The sequence below is a fragment of the Epinephelus moara genome, chromosome 14 (assembly GCF_006386435.1).
Source record: "Epinephelus moara isolate mb chromosome 14, YSFRI_EMoa_1.0, whole genome shotgun sequence".
NCBI classification, from domain to species: Eukaryota; Metazoa; Chordata; class Actinopteri; order Perciformes; family Serranidae; genus Epinephelus; species Epinephelus moara.
The window spans coordinates 31,944,482-31,959,697 of record NC_065519.1 but is presented as its reverse complement, the minus strand read 5'-3'; the positions used below and the strand labels follow the sequence as shown (position 1 = coordinate 31,959,697).

The following is a 15,216-nucleotide window of genomic DNA, read 5'->3' as shown; positions in this document are numbered from 1 at the left end:
TCGACTGTTATTAATGCACACAATCACATTTAAAGCAGTTTAATGCTGGATTATTATCATTCAGTTCACCGAGACAATAGGTAGGAAGCCTTGGAAGCTGGTCCCTCACAGTTTCAATCAGCTGAAGGAAAAGCTAAGGAGACTCTTCAGCATATACTGTATTATGTTCAAAATAGACACATATGTTGCAGCTCTAATTTTATTGGTTATTTATTTGTCTTTAGTTTTAGTCTTGCGTCAAATGTCAAATTTTTTGCACTTTTAGCCAACCTCATCCTGTTTTATTAAGTCAAGTTTTAGTTGGCTAAAAGTCTGGATATTACAGTCTTATCTTAGTCAAAGTAAACTGTAACTAGCTAAGTTTTAGTCAGTGAAAATACTGACATTTTAGGCTTTTTTGTCATTAGATATTATATTTCAGTTAATCTAGTCCACTAAAACCAATAATTTTGCCATTTTAGTTAAACCTATTTCACATAAGATGTTATCATGATCAAATGAAAAGTGCAGATTTAATTATTAAGAATGCAGATTTGAAAAAAGTGTCTTGTTTAGTGGTCTTATGGCATCAATTTCAGGATTATGTCCAATATGGGCTCAAATATCACTTTGTTTTTTTCTCCCAAGCCCTGTTGTTGTCGTCATCAACTTGAACTATGTAAGAAAGTTAGTCCGAGTCTCTCTGACTAAGATCATTGTGTGCTCCTCTTTTTTGTCAACAAAAATAAAGAGAGATTTTAGTAAGGATTTTATGTATTAAACTACATTTTATGCTTGTCTTTTTTGTCAGTGATAATGCATGTTGATGTAGTCACAGGTAGAAGGCTTAAACAATAGATACCCAAACCTGGATATAAGTACACTTGACCCCAACGTCCAGTTCATTTGATTTGTTTGAACAATGTATACTGTACTTGGGCACAGTACATCAGTCCACGTCCGAGTCCACTTGAAAAGGTGGTCTTCAGTACAGTTCATGTGCACTCAATACAGTTTGCATCAGGAGTGAAAACCATGGCTGTATAATGAGGACGGTGAAGAACTGTGCCAAAACACAAACTGATATTTAACACGAGTGGCAGTTGGCGAGTAGAGTTGCAAAGGCATTTCCCAATGCTGCTGGTCTCCTCCAAAATGTGCTGTACACCCCAATCCAATAATAATAAGTAGAAGGAATCACAGTATTTTACTGACCAAGTAGTGTACATCAGTAGCAAACATAAGTGTCAGGCAAGACATGCCAGTTTAGGATATCTATTTTTCACCTAGACCAAGGACAGATCTCCTCAAATCTACTGTACCTTACAGACCCTTTACAAGATGGAAGAATTTACCAGATCTGGTTACTAAAATAGAATCAATTGTACCTAATGTTTAATGACGTCGGTGCCATCTCATCGTCTCATCTTTGTCTTGTCTAAGTCATGGAAAAAAAGGTCATTGAACATAGGAAGTCATACTTTCCATCATTAAAATTAATATGGTTGCAGCAATAAGCATGATAAAGCCTTTATATAACGCAGATGCATCTGTCATTCTGCATTTTTGGCCCCATACTCGAATTATATACATCACTTGACTTGACAAACGGCACGTACTGTATATAGGCGTGTGTGTATTGGTCTATCGGTGTATGTGCTTGTGTATTGAATTGTTTGTGTGTGTGTCCGTATACATAATGTATTAATAAACATACTGTATACAGCTCCAGAGGCAGGGCAGAGCGCTAACACTGCCAGTTCAGTGAGTTCAGATCCACTGGGGGCAGCCATAACTGAAAATATGTGCAGTGCCCAGTGAACCATGACAGGCTCTGGACAAAAAGCCTGCACTGTACTGCTTTGTATATTATACAGTAAGTGTTGCACAATATTCTGTAATTGTTTTATAGCACACTAGCACTATGATGCATTAAATAAACATTAATCTGAGGGATCCCTTTAGATTTAATGAATCACTTTTACGCATATGCATTTAGTTCAGTGCAGAGATGCAGTGACTTAGAAGTAACTTATAGCCATATTGTTTGTGTTTGCCCCATAGGCTTGCAGTTGATATAGCATATGTATTATACGTATGTTAATTAGTACAGAGACCACCCACTCAGGCTGAACAGGCCACTGATTTCACACCATAAAAGGACTAGAGACAAATTCCAACTTCCATAAGCTGCTCCTACGACTCCAGCTCCAGCTTGTAAACAAAAACAAGTTGATCCCCTCCTTACACAAATGTTCACAAATCTCAATCCACTTTTTCTGACATGATTCTGACTAAACGAGCTAATTCTGGAGTGTTTTTCCTTCTCAGTGGTTTATTATGTATGCGGCCGCTGGTTTATCAGACGAGATGCAAATGCGTGTGGAAAAGCAGGCAGAAGCACTTTAACCGCTAATGAGACTTGTGAGTATTGATATACATCTCAAATGTTTGGGATGGATTTTTGCCCTATAGTTAAGCATTTTCCAGTGCTCGGGGTGTTGAAGAACATTTTCTAACTAATGCCCAATAACTCTCAGATCTGGTTGGCTGCTTATGAATCACAGGATGGAGTTAAGATGGAAGCAATGAGTCAATATGTGAGAAATGGATTGCTCATCAGTTGGGTCGCATCAGCAATCAACAGCACATTATGTAAGGCAGTTGTTTCCACTGGGTTGTTGTTGTCTGCATGTGTGTGTATGATTCTGGCTTGTTTTTATTTATTTATTTGTGTATTTTTATCTTTCAATCAGGAAGAAGTGAATAACTGGTAAGTTTGCTAATAACAAACAAGCATCAACACACAACTGAAAAGGGACTTAAGTAAAGATGGAGACGCAAGTTATGACTGTGAGCTGATTGGGAAAATGATTTGTGATTTTCAGCTGATCACACTGAGTTTGACAGAGCCTGTTCCAGTATGAGTCAGCTGTTCTGTATTGAAAGGTTGTGACAATTTGCCCTCTGATGTAGTCACTGCCTGTCATTTTCAGTAAGATCATTTCAAACATGTTTAATATTTGTGACTGGAATCAGGGCAATGACATTATTTGTTTGCAGGAGAAATGAGCATATAAACAAAATGGGCAACACAACAGGAGGTGAAAGGCAAACTGTTAAGAAGGATTGCTGTGCTTTTCCCTGGCTGTGTGCCAAACATATTACACACATTCTTATATATATATATATATATATATATATATATATATATATATATATATATATATATANTTAAACTCATTACATTATTGTGGCAGATGATCAAAAGATTGATATATATTACAAAAAGTGGTTTTTATAAAGTCATATTTATTGTTTTCAACAATAACACACTTGAACACAGATGCAGTACACCTAGCCATTACATTCTATTGTTTTTGAGATTAGTCCCAATAAAGAATGCTGTAACCTTCAGTCCCGACCACTTGACTGTCATGACATGTCAGCTTCATTAAAAGCATAGCTGCAGATTAACGCAACAATAGATGTAAAAACACACAGAAACAATAGGCTACATCTGTGATCAGTTCCCTAATTTTATTTTAACAATTTTCTAAATTATTTTCCTCTTTTCCAATTTCTCGTTTTATTTCATGGAAGTGATCAATGTAAGTGCGCTCCTTTAAACTTAATAAAAAAATAAAATCTAACAAAATAAAAGACACCTGGTACATTTGTTACAGCTGTATCACTTTATAGAACAGTTTTGAACAGTTAGAACAAGAGGCTGCACTGCAACGTGCAAATCACTCCTTCTCGTGGCTGCCTGTGCTTTCCCTGCAATTTGCGCTGTCTTCTCTTCTTCAAACTACAACACCCACAATTCATGTAGGAACTGCTGCAGCCAATGTGCAGTCGGTGGGAGCTGCATGACAACTCAACCACCATGATCAGTTTTTAATGTTTTATTGGGCAATAACTACTCCAGACTCTGCTCTAGTGTAATAATCAGGGCAGGATTCAGGATTCAGGACAACTGCTTGGATTTCGGATGAAATCCAAGCAGTTGTCCTGAATCCTGCCCTGATTGTCCTGAAAATTACACGGAGGTTGCCGGGGAGGTCAGATATTTGCGTGCTAGGGCAGACAGCTTTTCATAGGCTCCTGAGTGAGCAGACCGCCACTGCAGGGGACAGCCATCAATGCTGATGCTGGGCTCTGCTCTGTAGTGCTGCAGCTCTCCCACAAATCAAGCACAAAGAAGCCCAATTGTACGCCTACAGACAGATTTTATAAAAGGCAACTCTGTGGCATATAGAAACAGTAAAGTTAGAGATTAAAAATGAGATTAACGCGATCAAAAAACATAGCGTGTTAAATATGGCTGTAATTAATTATTCGCAATTAACACGATAATTTGACACCCCTAATAAATATATATATATATATATATACACTAGTCCATACCCATTGAGTGCACAGTTGCCCACGTACAGTTTGACATGGTGTGTGTTTGGGATACAGGTCATAGGAAATTGCAGATTAAATAGTCAACTGAACCCATTAAGAAGAGCAATGTATTCAGACAGACAGTGTTTTTGTGAATTTGATAGTATGATTGCTTTATTGAAAGTACAGTAGTACCATTGCCAATAGTGGGATAGTTAGTGGGCTAAAACTGTACATTAGTAGTTGAGGTAGCACGTTGAAAGACAGATACTTAAAGTGTTTAAAAAACATTTGGCCACAGGGGGAGCCACAGCGATCGGTCGCATTTTAGCCATTTTTAAGCATTTTTCTGTTGTTATAGCACCAGCCAGTTGCCAATTAGAGTTAAATTTCTCCAGTCACCTTGAGGTGTCCTGTTCTACATATCTACCAAGTTTAGTAAAAATCGATATGGTGGTTAGGCCTAGATAAGAAATTAGCTCTCTAGCGCCCCCATTTTGTTTGATCGGGTCAATAATTGAGGGGTCCCCTCAGATGTTATACACCTTTATGTGATGAGCCACGCCCTCTGCAGTATTCATTGCCTCATAGAAGCTCAGTTTTAGTAAGTTTTCCAACCTTTCCCAAGAGGGAACTTTAGATATTGGTCCCTAGATTATGTTCACCGAGTTTCATGCGATTAGTCAAACTTCCTAGGAAGAGATCAATTTGAAGTGTTTTTCAAAAAATTCAAAATGGCGGAAAATCTATATAACCGGAAGTTATGGGTTCTTGAGACAAATTTGTTCCTCATGAGGAGAGGCATCTCTGTGCAAAGTTTCATGTCTCTACGACATACGGGGCATGAGATACGCCCATTCAAAGTTTGCAATTTCAATTGGTTGCTATAGCGCCCCCCTTTGGCCAGTTGATGTAATATTGCTTCATTCGCATCCTCCCATGACCCTCTACCACTGTGCCAAATTTCACATGGATTGACCAAGTCAGTGAGGAGAAAAACGTGGAACAGACACACAGACAGACACACAGACAGAGTTTAGATTATATAGTAAGATGTTTATATATGCTTTCATTTGTTTAGTTAAGTTTTAAATTTGCCTTGTGAAAACAGCCTTGTCCCAGACAAGAATTCACAACTTCAAACAATTAAAAATATGTTAAAAGCCTTCTAAATCTAAAACTAACAGTACATACTGATGACATTGGTTTAAAAATCTACTACATTAATCATCTTTGTTTTAAAGTATATTCTTGTTTGAAAATGTTGGCCCTTTAAATGTTTGTCCTAGATTTTTGTCAACTCCATCAGAGTTCTACAAATTTAAGTTTAATCGGGCATAAAGCGGTTAGCTTTATCCTAAGGACTCCTGTCTCACTTTATGGCTTCCAAAAAGGCAAGAATGCTGCTCAAGTACTGGTCAGCTTTCTATTTTATGATAAATTCATTAAATAATGTTGCTACTGGGTGTGTCTTAACCATAAAAGGTCAACTCTGTAGCCCTTCTTAATCCAAACTGAATTGGAATTATGGTTTAAAAAGGGTATTTTGATTAGTATTAAGAGAACTCTTAGCATGTCTGAAAAATAAAATGGCTTCTAACTTACAACTGAAGGTGTGTTCACACCGGACCTGTTTTTTTTTCCGCTAGCGACGAGTTTACATACAAAGTCAATGCAAACGGGCGATTGAGCGTATATTCGCCCGGGAGAAAAATCGCTCAGCCTCTGAGCAACAGCGACAGAGCGACAGAGCGATTTTTCGCTAGTCGCTTGAGATGAGAAATCTCATCTGGAGCGGTATTTCGCTGGGTCCTGTCGCTTGCAGCTCAACACTGATTGGCTGCCGTAATCCCGGAATGCCGGGGGGGTGCTTGACTGTCATGACATGTCAGCTTCATTAAAAGTATAGCTGCAAATTAAAAGCAACAATAGATGTAAAAACACACAGAGACAATACATCTGTGATTAGTCCCCTATTTTAACAATTTTTTCAATCTTCTCCAATTTCTCATTTTATTTTATGGAAGTGATCAATGTAAGTGCACTTGTCCTAGAGCCACCAAGACTGTTTTTATAATGCAAATAACTCTGTTTAGATAAAACCTACAAGCTTCTCTTCCTATGACTTTTACTAAAAATGTGTCTTGTATGTTTTCTGAAGCCTTTAAGTTACAAAAATGAAACACACTGGACTTATGAGCATTTATACCTCCGACCGCTGCTGAAAATTATACATTTTGATTCATACAGGACATATTGCAAAACTCTGTAAAAGTACACCAAAGCATACATTTTCGTTTCCAAATATTTTATTACACAAAAGATGAAGGTATTATGATTTTTTTTTTTTAAAACCTATTTTGGCACATACATACAAAATCCACCCGCTCCTCGCTCCAGGCAGCTCCAACTCCGCTCACATGCTCTGACTCAGGCAACATAGCCTCTGCGCTACAGCGATAGATGCATTGGCGCTGTCCGTGGTGCTTAACACAGGACCGCCATTACAGCGCCCCTCCAAGCGCAGCAACATAACTTCATTGTTTATGCTGCCCGTGTGCTTAGAAGCACACCAAAAATGCATTTGAGTTATTTCCGAGAAGTTATGACAAAATAAAAAAAAATATTACAGACTATAGAATAGGACTGACAACCTCTCCAGTGTCTCGTGTCAATTAATTAACACTATTTGGCATTTGTCTATTTTTTTTTTTTGCTGCTGCTGCGCCATGTCTCCAGTTGAAAATGGTGATTTGCTAAATACATTCTACAATAATAAATTAGATAAACTTTTGGTCTATATTATTGTTGGCTATATTACGCATTTTCATAAAAAAAAATTAAGAATAAAAGAAATAAACACCGAAAAAATTAGTGGAAACCTTTTTTTATTGATACTCCTCCTCTCTGACATACTAACACACACACACACACACACACACACACACACACGCGACTGAATAAATGAATGAACATTGGAAGCGGTTCAGCCGCAGTCCCGCCGGCTGGCGCGGGCACTGTTGAGATTCGTTTTTTATTATTAACAAAATGTTTTTATATTGACCGTATGAATGGTTTTGTTTTCAAATAATTATTTGGAAACGAAAATGTATGCTTTGGTGTACTTTTACAGAGTTTTGCAATAGCCTATGTATCAAAATGTATAACTTTCAGCAGCGCTCTGCCGCGGTCGGAGGTATAAATGCTCAGGGCCGAATTCACAAAGAATGAACTGCGGCCACTGATAGCACCTTGAATTGCACTTCATTTGCACCCGCAGTTTGCTCCGTCCTAACGTCCTATTCACAAAGGATATTGCGCTAATGATATACCAGCGCAAACACGGCCACAAAGTTTGGCAGCTGAGTGCAGTTTGCCCCTGATTTGCCCCTGATTGCAATAAGCCACACATGGCAAAGTATAAATGCTGGCTTTGCGCCAAGAACACCGTGGCAGAACAATGGCAGACTTTGTTTGGCAAAGTACTGAATACTGTATACCCTCATGTAGTGATGTCTGCTGGTGAGTCAGTCTAACAGTGTCGGATGGGTTGAGGCTGTGGATTTGACCAAGTTTGACCACTTTATCACTATTCCCTCTCACTTGTAGCTGTTTTTTCGTTATCTTTTGAATTTAATATGAATTATGGAACCGTTTTTGTTCACGTTTGTTTCCCCCGTTTCGTAAAATAAATTATTGAAAGTTGCTTTTGAAGTGCGTGACAGAAGTGCGTTTTGAGAACGACCGCAGACTGTCACCTGTTCAACGCATCAATATCTTCGGATGCCATTAAAGTGATAATGATTATAATAATAATGTCAAAATATTATTTACAGACTGATTTAACAGACGATCACTGCTGCCACGATCACTGGAAAGTCTGGGCGAGAGGCTTCCACAGAGGAGCGCCCAGTTTGCACCAGCTTTCTAAAATCGTTATTTACTTCACTCAAACTGCGTGTGGCTATTAGCGCTGGTGTTAGTGAATTAGACGTTTATCTAGACGTTTATCAATGAGGCTCATTTGCATAGAAAGGGGCAATTTTTCCGCCAAATATATGCATATATTACCTCATTTAAATACGTGCAAATAACACTGGAGCACTGAGACGCAATCTGCTGGGCAGCGCAGTTAGTGGAGCATTTCACCCTCTACGCGTGCTTTGTGAATTAGACGGTATCTGTTTGCTCCATTTTTACTGGTTTAGCGGCCGCAAAAGCCACGCAATCCTTTTGTGAATTCGGCCCTCAGTCTAGTGTGTTTCATTTTTGTAACTTAAAGGCTTCAGAAAACATACAAGACACATTTTTAGTAAAAGTCATAAGAAGAGAAGCTTGTAGGTTTTATCAAAACAGAGTTATTTGCATTATAAAAACCGTTGTGGCGGCTCTAGGACAAGTGCACTTACATTGATCACTTCCATAAAATAAAACGAGAAATTGGAGAAGATTGAAAAAATTGTTAAAATTAAAATAGGGGACTGATCACAGGTGTATTGTCTGTGTGTTTTTACATCTATTGTTGCTTTTAATTTGCAGCTATACTTTCAATGAAGCTGACATGTCATGACAGTCAAGAACCCCCCCCCCGAAATTCCCTGATCGCTTCAATGACGTCATCAAAACGAAAAAGCGCCAAAGTCTGCCACATTGACGAGCGATTGCAACTGAGCGATGAAGCGATATCAAAGGGGCGAACCGAGCGACAGCGAAAAAAAAAACTGGTCCGGTGTGAACACACCTTAAGTAAGGTTTTGTCCCATTTCTAAAGAATGAGTGATAACCAAACCACTGCCAGTAAAATTATTGCCTTAGTAAATAAGTGCGAAAATTAAGACTGAGGCCCTCTGTATCATTTCCATCCACACAACCTCGTTTTATAAAACATCTTTCTAAACTAGAATGCTAAAGCGACTTCAAATGCTCACATGCGCAGTATTCACACGGACAGCGTTGTTGCTACAGTGCAGCTGCTGCTGTAGTTACTGTATTTCCTAATCTGAAAGCCATACTCCACAAACTTATGGAGCCATACAAGCCACTGCATTATCAACAACATGGTCCTGCAAATATTTACCAATGAAAACCCTGGTGTTAACAAATGAAGAAATTTTGTCCATAGTTACTTTGTCAGGAGACTTATTTTGAAATGGAAACAGGAAGTATTTAGACAAAAATAAATACTAAGTATACGTACACATAGTTTTTTCATGTTTGTGACAGATAAAAAAAACATTGAAACTGTAGTGAAAGATGGTACAATGTCAGCATAAGTATCAAAAGACCAGTTTCACTGCCTATTTGTTACTTAAAAAGTGCGAGTGAGTTTCTTTAGATGTTCCTAAGCTGAACCACCTGTGGTCCTGGCGTTTGCTAGCTGTCTGTGAAGTGTTCAACCTAACTTTACCTTTCTCAAAACACCTACTGGGGAGATCATCACCGCTGATTAAGGACAAATAAGTTTACTTAAATATGCTAGTGATGCTTTGGAAATGCAAAAGTTTTTCTTCCACTCATCATCAAGAACAATCCCACTGTGGAAAGTGTCTCACCAGCTCCTGGTTTGACCGGGTTGTGAACCAAAATTGTCGGTTCTAGTGGACTTTAAGTCCCGGATGCCGAGGTCAAGCACGAACACTGGGTGCAGCAGATGTTTCTGTTTGTCCATGAAGTGGTGAGTGTAAGTGTAAAGTAGTCATCAGACTAAGCAGTGTTAAGAAAACGTTAGCCAACCGGGAGTCCGCCATTGTTATTGATGTTTCCAATGTTTGCTCATTGCACAAAACATCGAGAGGCATGCGCAATTTGAGAAGATTATATCATTGTTTCCTAGAGTTTTGATAAATCTTTACCTGAGGGGTTGCTCTAAAAAATATCCATTTTAGGTACTTAAAAGTCCGTTTGCATATAGACGAGAGGCCCAAATGTAGAGTAAAATGTCTGTACAAAAATATCTGGATACGTATAGAGAGGCCCTGAGTGGGTTTCATCAAACCTGAGTGGGTTCCATCAAACCTAAGGACCAAGTGACAAAGTATTGCAATCAGACATAAACTACATTTGATCCACACTTATACATTCACACTACAGTTAGAGGCTGACTCACTACAGGTGTGGAACAACTGTGTCCTTCTCACGCTGCATTAATCTCTACATTTTTTAAAAGGTCCATAGCTGACAGGATGTGTTTTACGGGTTAGCTCACTTTATGACCGCCTGGGTTATTTATTTATTTATTTATTTATTTATTTATTTGTTTGTTTATTTGTTTATTTGTTTATTTGTTTATTTATTTACTGTGTGCTCCCCTAGCGATGGTTAACCTTGGTGCGATGTGATGCAAAATGAGGCTCTCTTTGTCACTGTATGAACACATTTAGTCATCAAAACATAAAGGGAGCCGTCGGATGACACCAAGAAAGTAAATATTGACACACACAACTTTCATTTAAAAGTCACTGCTCTGACACCGTCTCCCGTCCTCTATCCATCTTCAGTTGACGTTAACGGTTCTACCGATATTGTTAAGTGACCCTCACTCTTGTGAGGTTTAAACTGCAGCTTCCCCCACTTGAAAAGGCAACTTGCTTCAGAAGTTTGGACAGGGATTCACTCAATGACCAAGATTCAGCTTTCTTTCTTTTCTTTCTTTTATTTTTGAAAGTTGACGAGGCCAATAACAGGTGAAAAACCTTAAATACAAACACAAAAAGAGCTTTAACAAAATGTAACCCAAGAAACCATAACCAACCAACATAACCTAAACTTAAATACTTAAATTTTAAACCACTAGAAATTAATTTAAACCTACTAGAGATTAATCTTGAAAATAAGTAGAAAATACAAACACTTAAGTACCCAAAATAAATTACGTACAATCTAAAGCACTGTTCAATAATGATTTAACCAATCTTTAGTAGTTCTTAACTCTTTTAAATACACATAAATCACATTTATTAAATTACTTTTAGCTTGAATACTTTTTTAAAATACACACCATTTCTTAACTGTACTTTTAACCCACGATTATTAAATATAATACATTTTAACTTGCATTTTAATCACATGACCTTTTAATTCACCACATTTTAACCTAAATTTAATCACATTGGATTTTCCAAATGCTCAAGTCTACAGCCGTCCACAGTTCACAATGAAAGCTACAAACACATGACATAAATTCAAGCTCACCGGCTCCTACTTCTTTGTTTGAAACAAGCTTTCTCCTGCAGTCTCCTTTTCCAAGTCCCGCCTCTCCAAACATTTCTTTCACACTGATTCCTCTCACTATCCTGTGAGTGAGTGCCTTCCAACTCCCCTGATCACCAAATCATCTCCACCTGGTGCACTCAGTCTGCTGCCCTCAGGCTGGGAGACACACCCAAACCTGATGCACTCAGGCAGAGAGGGGCGCGGCCTGCAGCTCAACTCAACAGATATGGTAACCCTTCAGTGTGATTTTCCCATGGGTGCTCACAGTTTTCTGTGTGTATCTGAGCACCTCACTCTGATAAAGTTCTCTCCGCTCATGTTGTCTTTACAGAATTAATGTTCACCATTTCATTTTAGCTTTTTGTCAGATTTCTGTTTTGGTACAGGAACACATGAGAATTCACCCCTTTTCTTGTGGGCTCTCTGCGGTTGCCTAGCAACAGAATTGTTTAAGTTGTTTGTTTGTCTTAGTTGTAGTGTGTGCTCCTTTCTGACTGTGAAAGACAACCCCCCCCCCCCCCAAACAAAAAAACCGTGCAAGGCTGGAGAAAACAGTCTTGCATGGTTTGATATATTATGGATATTTGGTGTGTGATCATTGTGTGCAATTGGTACATTGACATTAATATCTACAACTTGGGTGTGTGTGTGTGTGTGTGTGTGTGTGTGCTGATTCTACATCTTGTTATCTCTCTCAGTGTTACACCAACTCTCCATCCCTGAAAACTTCTTTTGCTGTTTGGTCAAAAATGCAAACTTAGCTGGAATACAGACACTACCTCTGTCCCAGATACACACACACACACACACACACACACACACACACACACACACACACACACACACACACACACACACACACACCCCTACATACACATGAAAACACCCTGCTGCAGAATATATTCTGTCCTATTTCTCAAAATAATGGGATATGCAGTGTGTGTGTGTGTGTGTGTGTCTGTGTACTTGTCGGATGTCCTTTGAAGTCCACTGACATTTTGTCAGCGAGATACATAATTATGCACACACTCACACACACACGTACACACACAACCTGCGTGCATGTGTGTGTAGGCTGGCCAGTTTCATGGGGCTGCAGATCAAAGGCGTTTGTCTCTGTGTTGGACAGTCTTCTCCCTCTTTCTTCTCCAACTATTTGCAGTTTTTTTCAAGGTTTGCAGAAATTATTTTGGGTGAAATCCAGTGCTGTCTCTGTCTCTGTAGCTGGGATCAGAGATATCAGATCACCTAGAACTGAAAATGAGCATTTATTTTGAGGACGGTTGGACAGGTTCATGATCATTGTTGTTCTGGAGGAAATGAGGGTGTTTTCACACTTGGGTCAATTGGAGAGATTCATTAAGACCTGAAGTTATTTTCCCTGGGAGTGTATTATGCTACATTAAAGGCACAGGAACCTCAAACTCATAAATAGGTGTTAATGCTGAGTGTTGTCTTGCCATCAGCCTTTAGAAGTATCCCCAAATGCTCCTGTGTTGGTCCTTTGCTTAATTATCTTTATTTCCTAGTTCAGACACTAGGTTTTAAAATGGTTTGGCAGTGTTTCGGCACACAGAAAAAAATGTCAGTTTTTGAGACTCATTAGTCTAATTAGTGTTGACAGAAGGTGAAATTCTGTGAAGAATGCAACTGAGAGCAGAGAGTATTACAGGTACAACATTTTCATCATAAAACTTCAGCAGACGTTATGCCAAGTGACAATGAAAAGTGATATTTGTGTGCACGGCAAACTTCTGCAGTAATGGAGGCTGTGCTGTGGCTATATTGTTGGAGATTAGTGAAGGGTAGAGTCAGGGGAGTTTTCTCTTGATGGCAGCAATGTATCTGCATTTTTGGTACTGACACATTTTGCAAGTAGCGCTGTTGGAGTACACATTTAGGTCTGACCAGCCCGTTTCCACTCCCAACTATTCAAATACTGCCGCTTTGTCAGTGATTTCAGTGTCAGACATGTTACCACAGAGGCACCCTTCTTGGCAGTATGATACACACCAGCTGGCGTCAGTTTGTAACGCCACTGGCAAATACCGTAATATAAAGAGCCAAAAAGTCTGTAAAAAGAAGGCAGGAGGGATGTTGGATGGGTCAAACAAACTCTGGACTTTCACCCGGGAGCCTGCTGTTCGTTGCCAGTGTGAATTTTAAGCCACACCATGATGTTTTTTTTCTGAACCTAACCACGTGCTTTTGTTGCCTAAACCTAAAGAAATCAACCAAAAACATGACATTTTACCTATGTTGTAAGTTTATTTTGAAAAAGACCGTATGCATGTAATGAGCAGAAACTGTACACTTCCTGTGAAATTGGAGATGTATTTTAAAAAGACACAATGCTTGTAACAAGTGTAAATTAACATGCCATCCCTTAACGTTCAAACTGATGCAGGAGGGGACCCAGCGAGTCATATTTAGATGTATAGGTCCACTGACAAAGTGGCGGTATTTGACAAGTTGGAATGAAAACATCTTGGTCTGATGCTAAACAGCTTGTCCAGGTCATGTGTAAATTATCAAGAGGTAATTTGGCATCCCCCCAACAGTAGCTCAGAGCACCTCCTAGGGGGTCACAGTACCCCTGTTGAAGACCCAGGACATAGATATGGAAGAAATGTGATGCTATGTTGTAAATAGGCTACCAATTATCATTGCCAGCATATGTGCAGTTTCATGGCATTAAAATTGGTTGAGTAGCCGATAGGGCTGTACCCAAATATTCGGATATTCAAATATTCGTTTCTATGGGTGGTATTTGTTATGAAAATTTGGTATTCGATATTCGTTTTTTATTTACTTTTATCTATTTATTTATTTTTTACATATTTTTTTGGTGCTAAATGTAGTCTTTTTGTTGTTGGTAAATGTAGGTTATCAATAAAAATCAAAACTTTTGAATTGCATTGTTAAAGCAGCTGTGCGGAACTTTTTACCATTAATAAAACCGCCCCTAGTTCGTATCACCCCCCTTGAAGATCCGCATATTTATTTGAACCCAACAGCGACAAAAAAGCCTTTCTCTATATGGCTATTTAGCGTAGCCTCGCTTGGGTCGGACACACAGCTGAAGTCAGCAAACCAGAATACGGCACCCGAGGCGGAAGTGATTCTGCTCGCCTGCAGCGGCCCGCAGCGATTAAACCACAGAAGAAGGAGCCGTGTTTACAGTGTTCTTCGAGTAAGCAGTACGCAATGGGCATTGCTGAACACATAACACCGAACAATTTTACCAGAGATGTATCTATGAGGACTTGGTTGTACTTTTGATGTCATGGCGGATAACAAAGGAGCATCATGTAAAATTATCTGTGACTGTGACCATGAACACAAATATACAGCAGGCAGTTGTCCTCAGTTTATAAGAAATTCAGAGCTACACCAGAACATTTATGAACAGGTCTTACTTTACTACTAATTTGTGTGTAACGTTAGCATGTTTCCACTAATTACTTGGACTGACCTAACGTTAGTAGCATTAGCTTTGCAAGCGAAGGCTGCAGGTAACAGCTTTGCTGTGTTAGGATTATGTTATGTCTTTACTGTATATCTTCACATAAAAGAATACTCCGACGATTTGGGAGTTATGCCCTTTCTCTATCATTTTCATATTGAGACAAC

At 38.9% G+C, this 15,216-nt stretch overlaps 1 protein-coding gene across 2 annotated transcripts in view; it reads left to right on the top strand.

Annotated features, from left to right (window-relative positions):
• lrfn5a (leucine rich repeat and fibronectin type III domain containing 5a) overlaps positions 1–15,216 on the top strand; it is a 183,440-nt gene that overhangs the window by 52,736 nt on the left and 115,488 nt on the right. The gene's annotated exons all lie outside the window — the stretch shown is intronic.